Consider the following 8,579-nt stretch of genomic DNA (forward strand, 5'->3'; position numbering starts at 1 on the left):
TAATCCGTGACATTTCAGCTACTAAAACTGGAAGTTATTTCAAAAGTTCAACAGCGACAGTAATGGCTCCCGAGCCTCGAAGCGAAGACCGGTATCAAGAAAAAGATTTCCCAATAGTATGTTAGGAGTGCTATTCCGAGAATCCCTTATGTGTGCTCCGGGCTAAGTAATACGGGAGCATTACCGACATATTTCCTGACACTCGTTTATACTCGCGCTCCACTAAGCACGAATCATCCCGCATTTAGTAAACTCTCCTGTGCATGTTCCCCGCTAAATACCTATTATGTGAACGCGGCTCACGTGTGCTTATGTCGGAAAGCCACGTACTTATGACATGCAATATTAAAGTTCATTTTTGACTTGGGTTCTTTCTCACAAACATTTACAAAGATTTTTCACGCACAAATCATCCATGTTGTTGAAGCCGAAGGCAATTTTCTCTGAACGTTTTCATAAGAGCAATTTTAATCTAGGATTACGTTTGTACGAATTAATGTTATGATGATAAATTTCGCCTTAATTTCACAACAAAATAAATGATTAGAAAGCAACTTATTAAATTAGCAGCCAGTAATGTTATTTATAGCTTATAATCTGATAAATTTTAATCCATGTCGTCTAGTGATAGGTAAAAGGATTACCAGATAAATTGACTTTAATAAATTAACAAACTGTAAAGACATATAACGTAATTCAACAATAAATTAAATGGTCTGTTTTTTAATGTGTCATTAAAATCTATAAACTTCTTTGCTTAGTACAATAAGTGGTACTGAAACGGAATATTTCTAAAGGTGCGGACACAATAGCTCTTACACTGCACGTAGCTGCATGTTCGCAAACTCTACCTCTAAATTCGCGACTCCCATTGTCCCACTTTGAACTGCTCGACAATCAATTTATGGGACTCGAACATGTTGGACGTATCGGAGTAATTTGACCTACATATTAATCAAATATGCTTTTTAACAAGTATGTAACTAGTTTGAACTAGTTTAATTTACCCTTTATGCTAAACTAGCGGCCGCTCGCGACTTCGTACGCGTGGATCCCGTTTTACCCCCTTAGGGGTGGAGTTTCGTAATATCTTTTCTTATCGGATGCCTACGTCATAACATCTACCTGCATGCCAAATTTCAGCCCGATCCGTCCAGTGGTTTGGGCTGTGCGTTGATATTATGTATACGTTTAATATCGTTTCACATTTAAGGCTTACCTAAACTAAAACGACTTTTGCATGTAACAATAATATCAACATGATTTAGTCAGCATCAGCTGATATACATAGATTTTAGTACGATGAAAAATTTAAGTAAAAGAGAAAACTCGCTCTGATTAGCCGTTTATTAATTACTGAAATGAATACAAGCTTTTAACCATTATGATGTTTCAATTAAGTTACAACTTCTTGTACTTTTTTTTGTACAGCGAAGGTATTAGCAAAATTGAATCTGTGACGATTTTTACTTACCTCTTATAGGATTTTATGTAGGACGCAACTGCGTAGGTTTTATAGTATAATATTAATCTTTTTACGTGTTCTTGTACGGTGCGATTTTTGCAAGAGAAATATTATGCTGTTATCTGAACATCAACTCATAAACAACACAAAGCTAACAATAATAAATTATAACATTATTTTCTCCAGAGCAGGTTCACAATAACATACACCACACAAAATTGAATTCAAAGGAAGACAATTCCGCTAGTTTCAGCGAACTTAACCTGCAATGTGGTTCCATTGTCTTACACACAAGTGGGTGTATTAACTCTGCCGGCGATTTGAATTTCAAGCTAAATATTATTTAGGGGATGTCGTAAATCTCTAACAGGAGTTGCATAACTCCCGCTGCAACATGTGCTGGCAAAAGATCCAACAAAAAGCTAGACTGAACCTAAAATCTAAACATTATGCATGGATGGAATACATTGCTGAACGAGACTGCTACTTTATAGCTACGAATAAGGCTTTAATTCAGGTACTGACATTTTCTTTAAGCTGTTTTTAACATTATGTTACATAATGTCTGACAAAAATCACATTAGTTATGATAAATCCTAAGTGAACAAAGCATATACCTACATAAGAGTACGAATAAACAATACTTACAGTATCCAAGATTCCAACAATACAAATAAAAAATATGTGTAAGTATAGGCGACAAATAATTAGTCTCAATTTTGCCAGTGTCGAAATGTTGATTCGTGAGCTGGTAACCGGCGTTATTAAACCACCTAAGTAGTTTAATCTATTCCAGCAAATCCGTCCCACACTAGTCTAGTGTTTCCACTGCGCCGACGATCAATTTGAATTTCAAGAGTTGAATGCCGGAACAAACAAATGACTATCGAAATCGTTATCCGTAAAGCGACTCGCTCTCCTGCAGTCTCCATTGTACCTAAATCAATTTGTTTTAAAACCTAGGTTATGAATTGTTTGGCCTTAAGAGACAGATTGCCAATTTAAATATGGAATTTCAGACTAAGATTTTTTGTTTTAGACTCTGAAACTAGATAGCATTAATATTTTTTTTTAAATAATAGATTACTGAATTTATTGTACACATCTTTTAAATTTTTTCTTAAATATTCTTTACTCATTCTGTTGTCTCCAAGTAACTACAGTTCGTAGTGAAAAAGTCATTCCAAAGGAATCATGTTCAAAACATACTTTCAATTAAGTTTTATCGGATCATCTCTCATACAAATTTTATTAAGCCTTTTACAGTTTGAATATTTGGATTTGTAGTCAAATAATTCGCTCTACGCTATTTATTGATAATGTTTATTTACATTTAACTAGGTACACACGATGAATATTAAATTGATCAAACGATGTTACAGTCAACAGGGAACATGAATACCTATTGGGGAAAATCGTAACGAGCAATATTCAATTGCAATTAAGTAGTATTGCAAAATGATTCAGCGTAATTAAAACGACTGGTCAGCTTGTAGAACAGTTAGCAGCTATATTTATTACTATAACACGTGTTTACTTAATAAAACTTAATATAACATAACAGTTATTTAAAAATAAATAACTGTTGAAGGTATTATGAGCCAATGGGATTTCACAATATTTAGCACATATTACATTTAATTATTGACTTAATGAATTTGAACAATAATTACATAAGATTAGATATTTTAATTACAATTGAAAATATTTCATATTATAAAAATTACATTACTAATACTAACATTGTACGTCTTGATATAATATTTTGTGCCAGTGCTCTAATAACTTTAATCATCATTCACAAGGAATCTGTTTAACCTATTTACAAACTGCACAACCAGAATCCATATCACACCGACACACTATGAAAGGCACACTCCCGTCGAGCACCTTATTCTGTTCCCACAGCAGCGTCACACTGCCTGCTGCTTCAGGCTTATCTGATTTATTACTCAGTACTACAGAGTCACAATACACCTCGTCAGCAAGCAGCACTGCGTTCACATCAATTTCTTCGTCGTTCAAACTGATTCTGCATTTCCAAGTAGTAAAAGCCATGTATAAATAGATCTGTGTGATTTTAACGCTTAAGATTTGCTTTTTTCCGCTCTCGAATGCGAGCTCTTTCTCCGGGCGGACAATTCTCGGGCAGAATTGGGGTCCGGACATTAAAGCCTTAACGCTTTTGGGGTAGATAACGTTGTCGTTGCCGCAAGACTGTTTCGTACATTTGCTCTTGGTAACGCACCAGGAACAATAACTTTTACTGAGGCAAGTGGCACACGACGACAATTTGGCGCAAGCGTCGCTCTGTGGGTCGCTACTGCTCTCTAATGCTGCACTAGGCGTTGCTAATACTGCCGTTACTGCTAATAATGAAATTAAAGTCGCCATTGTTGTTACCTGAAAGTTAAAAGACTTTTTAGCATTTAAGGTAAAACTTGCGACTGCTAAAAATAGTTCTGCAAGCAGAAATCACAAACAAGCCCTTAAATCTTTTGCACTCGTAATCTAATGTCAATCTGTCAACGCTGTAACTGCAAATTGCAATGTATACTCACCTAATGCAGTGTTGATGTGCACTGTGTATCAAACAAACAGTCGGGCTCCTAATATAGATGCGCTCTAGCACTTCTACTCGTAGTTATTCCAATATAAATGAATGCGGTAGCTCCAATAACCAAAAAATATTGCAGTCTCTAAGAATACGATCACAGTTAGTGCATCGACATTGCAGATACTTACATTTCATGACTGTTTGCAAACCTTGTTTGCCTGCCCTTTAAGCAAGAGAGTACTTTGCTGAAACATGACTACGCTGTCCTGACAAGTAGGTTCTTCTGGTTTTTTGCAGACAGAGCTTGTTCTTGCCCATTTCATTACCACCGGAGGGAAGTAAGCCCACTGAATTTACCCTCATTGTTATCATTCTAGTGCACTAGCACCGAGCGATGTAACTAAGTTCATCATTTAGGTCAAATGTCAATGAAGATGATACTGTTTGGTTAGCGATATTTTACAATAGGTACTAGTGCTGTACATATTGAAGCTACAGTAGGTAGGAAGTGGATATTATTAATATGTTGAGATTATAGGTACATGCTGATATTTAAATTAAAAGATTATGTAGTTGTACGAACCTGTACAATACCCACAAAAAGAAAAATAATGTGATCCCTCGCATCAAAAAAGTCCTTAACTGGACACCCAGTGTTGTGCTGAAAGTCAACTAAGAACCAAAAACTACATGACGTCATGGTATCTTTTTAAGTAGATATGGATCAAACAAAATGATTGATTGCTAAACTTTCTGAAAGAGAAGGAAGTTAACATCTTAATACCATCTATGGACATCAGTAATTAATCCAGTAGTATCCAATTAGTAAAAACATGTATTTTTTTCTAATTTGGATTCTTTTTGTACCGATTCTGTATGAAAGTGGTTGCATTTAAGCAGTATCGGTGCTTTTTGTTTGATTCAAACTTAAAGCGACATACTGTATAATCGCCTACTACCACAGTATGCTATTAAAATTAAATACCTTGATGTTTGATAGCAATAGATATTGTGGTAGTAGAATATTTTTACACAGCCTGTATTAATCTTGATCACGAGATCATGTGGGTCCATGTGAGTCAGTCACATGTGGATTGTGGCTTTATCTGCTTGACCTTTCACAAGGTTTCCATCACACCACACGCGATTATATTATCCATATGATCTTTGTAAAATTATATATAAACGCAAGTAAGCAATGTAGAAATTTCTTTGGCAATACTTACCCAAGAGATTTAGATGGCACTACAGGCAAGCAAGTTTTAGATTTAGGAATTTTAATCTTTCTGTCTTCATTACTTTCAGTCCAGAATCCAACCAACAAAGTCATTCTAAGTATTTAAACTCGAATTACTTACTTATTTGTTTAGTTGGCCATACATGGTACTATCAAAACCCATTCTCACATTCAAGGAAAATAAAAAATATCGCAAAGAAAGAGAAAACTTTTTAATGCAAGACGGTCTATTTCAGTCAGTGCAGTTCAGAAAAAAAAATTACAATTATGTAGGTAATTGGATTACTTACAAGTTTGCTATTAAAGTTATTTATTACACCGTTCAATATTTTTTTTTTTGCGCATGGATTTTACTTATTATATTCTGTTTATATAAGCAAATTTATATAAAAAAAGTGCGATTACAAATGGAAAATATTTGCTTTTTAAGAAGTTATAGTTATTTGAATTTTCCATCTTCATAGCTGAATGTCTCTAAAGATGCACGTCACGTTCTTATTGGGATACATTTATAGATAATTATGGGATTTATGGGGGCTTATTCGCAAGAACAAGGGGCACGCTTCCATCAAAATATATATACATAGTGGGATTTGAGAGACGACGTTACCAAGGCTAGTATACTGAAGGCATGATAGAGTTAATTTATGTGAAAAATATTCTATGGAAAGTAGAACTTTACATTTTTTATAAATATTTGGATTTTATTTTAAAACTTCTCTTGTAAGAATGAATCTTAAATTGATGTTTGGTATTTTTTAATAATTAGAAAGAAAAAAGAAAGAAAGAAAGAAAAAAAAAATTTGGCATCTCTATGTCCATGTTTCATACATTCATTCATATGAATTTTTCTATTTTTTACGCTTATAAGCAAATTAGAACAATTTTTTGTTGTTATTCTTATTTCTACCTTTTAAAGCAATAAAAATAAGCTATGCATAACCCGTGCGCAAAAATACTGTAGACAGTTCTTATCGATAAAACTGATAGATTGCGATAATAGATAAGATACCGTCGTTAGGCGGTCTCTTCCATACGCAGATGGGATCAGTTCAGCAGCATTATCTATTACTGATATCTTGAACATTTTGACTAATATAGTGATAACAATAACACTTGAAAACTACTGGGGATAATCATACATTATTAATTAAATTAATAATATCGTCAGTTACTACTAATATTATTAGTAAAAATATCAAATAATAATTATTTCCTTTTTTTTTTAAATATGAACAGGGTCTGAAATACTGACCCAGATTCACACTCTGAATCGGCCTCTGGTAATCTCGATCAAGCTATAACCTATTATCAAGTGCCTACTTATTAGTAGGTACTTAACTAGGTACAAAAGAGTTATTGTCGCAACCCACACTGAAGGAAGTGAAACATATTTTATGATACTTTTGGATACTTCCAACCTACTGGTAGGTATAATGAAACATAAAATTCTCTAATCACTCTTTAATAACCAGTGCTGCTAATCTACAAACGATTCCTGCCAGAAAAATTTTTCGAAGAGCAATCTTTGTAGAAAACGCATTTCTCAATAGTCTCGTCCCACACCTTGGGATCGGGACAGTCGCACCGGGACAGGTCACATATGAAGCCTATGGATCGCGCGATGGGACGACGGCAAGTGCGCTGGGACATCGTTTCTTTTGTTCCGCACCCTGACGTGTATGAAATTGTGCCTGGAGGGCAATCTTCGATGCCTGAAAATAGATAAAGACATATTAGTTAGTACATAATCTTTTAACATTTACTACTACACGACACCCACTACACTGAATCTTAAGGTCAATCCATCGCATTGCAATAGATTGTTGTCGTAGAGTCAGATTTGTAAGATTAAAATTTCATGTTCGCCTAATTAATTAGAAATATAAATTGATGAGTCTATGTTTGTAATTACGGCGAACCCAGACTGAAGTGTAACTATTTTTAAACACATTAAAAAAACATTTTAGCTGCGAAAGCAAACTTATTCATAAAGTGTTTAAACTGAAATGAAATGATGCGAAACAATTCACACAAAGTGAGTTAGCCAGCATTTGAAAGTCAATTTGTTGCTGGCAATTTAACATCCATCGTGTTAACTATTTTTGGAGCATTTCCCTTGGGCAGTGTATCAGCCCTGAATCCTATGCATACGCAATCTAGCCCTCGGAGTAGTGTTTCTGATATTTTGTTACTAGTTTTGCGATGTGCGTGAGTAAACTAGTTTGCCATAACTTTAATGCAAAGCACCACCAGTGTGCAGTGCTTCGTCAGTTAATTGCCCGTAACTACACGATAAATAGAAAAGTAACCAACTTTTCTCCTTATTTCTACCACCCAAGTAAAAAACAGTAGTCTGGGTAAGTTTATAGACTGCACATTACAAGTTCCCGATGCTAATAAAAGATGGCCCTGTCTGTATATTAGATATCAGGTCTATCAAGGCAATACGGCAGTATTATCTACAAATCTCAAATCCTTCCAAGAAAACTCATCTATACATCTTCTTCTGTCGATATAGGTACAGACAAATAAAAGTACAATTTATTAAAATTATGCAACCCATTCGTACTACCAATTTTTTTATTTATTTTATTTACCTATATCTTTCTAATTTTATAGCAAGATGCTGTTGTTATAATTCATTAAAAAAAATATTAACACTATAATTATTCCATAGAAGAGATAGATAGGTACACCTGATGAGAGTCACAAGCGTATACGGTATACCTATTTATCTTAAGTAATAAAAATCTATCGGTACTTACATAACCCACTATCGTCGTAAATGCACTCATGTGCATCATAATCAGCATTACACAGCACTACAAAGGCAATGACAAGCACTGAACACAAAATATTATAATGTATAGACATTTTTACAGAGCAATGTAAAATTATACAACAAAATACGTCTTCTGAGCTAAGTATTTGTTCTCAAATGTGTTTTAATCACTGAGCATAATTATAATATCAAGTTGTACCTATAAACTGGGGTTATATGAGACGATAAACATTTGTTTTGATTGTGGATGAAGAGGGACATTAATTTTGTTTGTACAAATATGATAATTCCAAATGGATGACGCGGTATTTTCGATAATAAAAATACGTACCTACTTAATTAAAATTAATAAAAACTATAGTATTTTGTACTAACAACTTTCAGGCTATGTTTTTCAAATTCCTACATACGAGTATGATTATACAGGGGTGGTTGTTGGGACTTTAAAATATTTAAATATTATGTAAGCATCTGTTTATGTCTCTAGTCCCAAAGAAAGAAAGTCATAGTTACAGTTCATTTGAAGTCAAATTAC

The 8,579-nt window shown here is 34.1% G+C and overlaps 2 long non-coding RNA genes across 2 annotated transcripts; both read right to left on the reverse strand.

Moving 5' to 3' along the window:
- Positions 1–2,950: 2,950 nt before the first annotated feature.
- Positions 2,951–4,083, reverse strand: LOC135074187 (uncharacterized). Its single transcript, XR_010257768.1, has 2 exons — positions 4,027–4,083; positions 2,951–3,868 (listed from the first exon to the last, which is right to left on the reverse strand). It is a non-coding gene; the product is annotated as an uncharacterized LOC135074187 (long non-coding RNA).
- Positions 4,084–6,708: 2,625 nt separating this feature from the next.
- LOC135074188 (uncharacterized) lies at positions 6,709–8,285 on the reverse strand. Its single transcript, XR_010257769.1, has 2 exons — positions 8,028–8,285; positions 6,709–6,974 (listed from the first exon to the last, which is right to left on the reverse strand). It is a non-coding gene; the product is annotated as an uncharacterized LOC135074188 (long non-coding RNA).
- Between the last annotated feature and the right edge of the window lie 294 nt (positions 8,286–8,579).

This window comes from Ostrinia nubilalis, chromosome 8, assembly GCF_963855985.1.
Source record: "Ostrinia nubilalis chromosome 8, ilOstNubi1.1, whole genome shotgun sequence".
In the NCBI taxonomy this organism is placed as follows: Eukaryota; Metazoa; Arthropoda; class Insecta; order Lepidoptera; family Crambidae; genus Ostrinia; species Ostrinia nubilalis.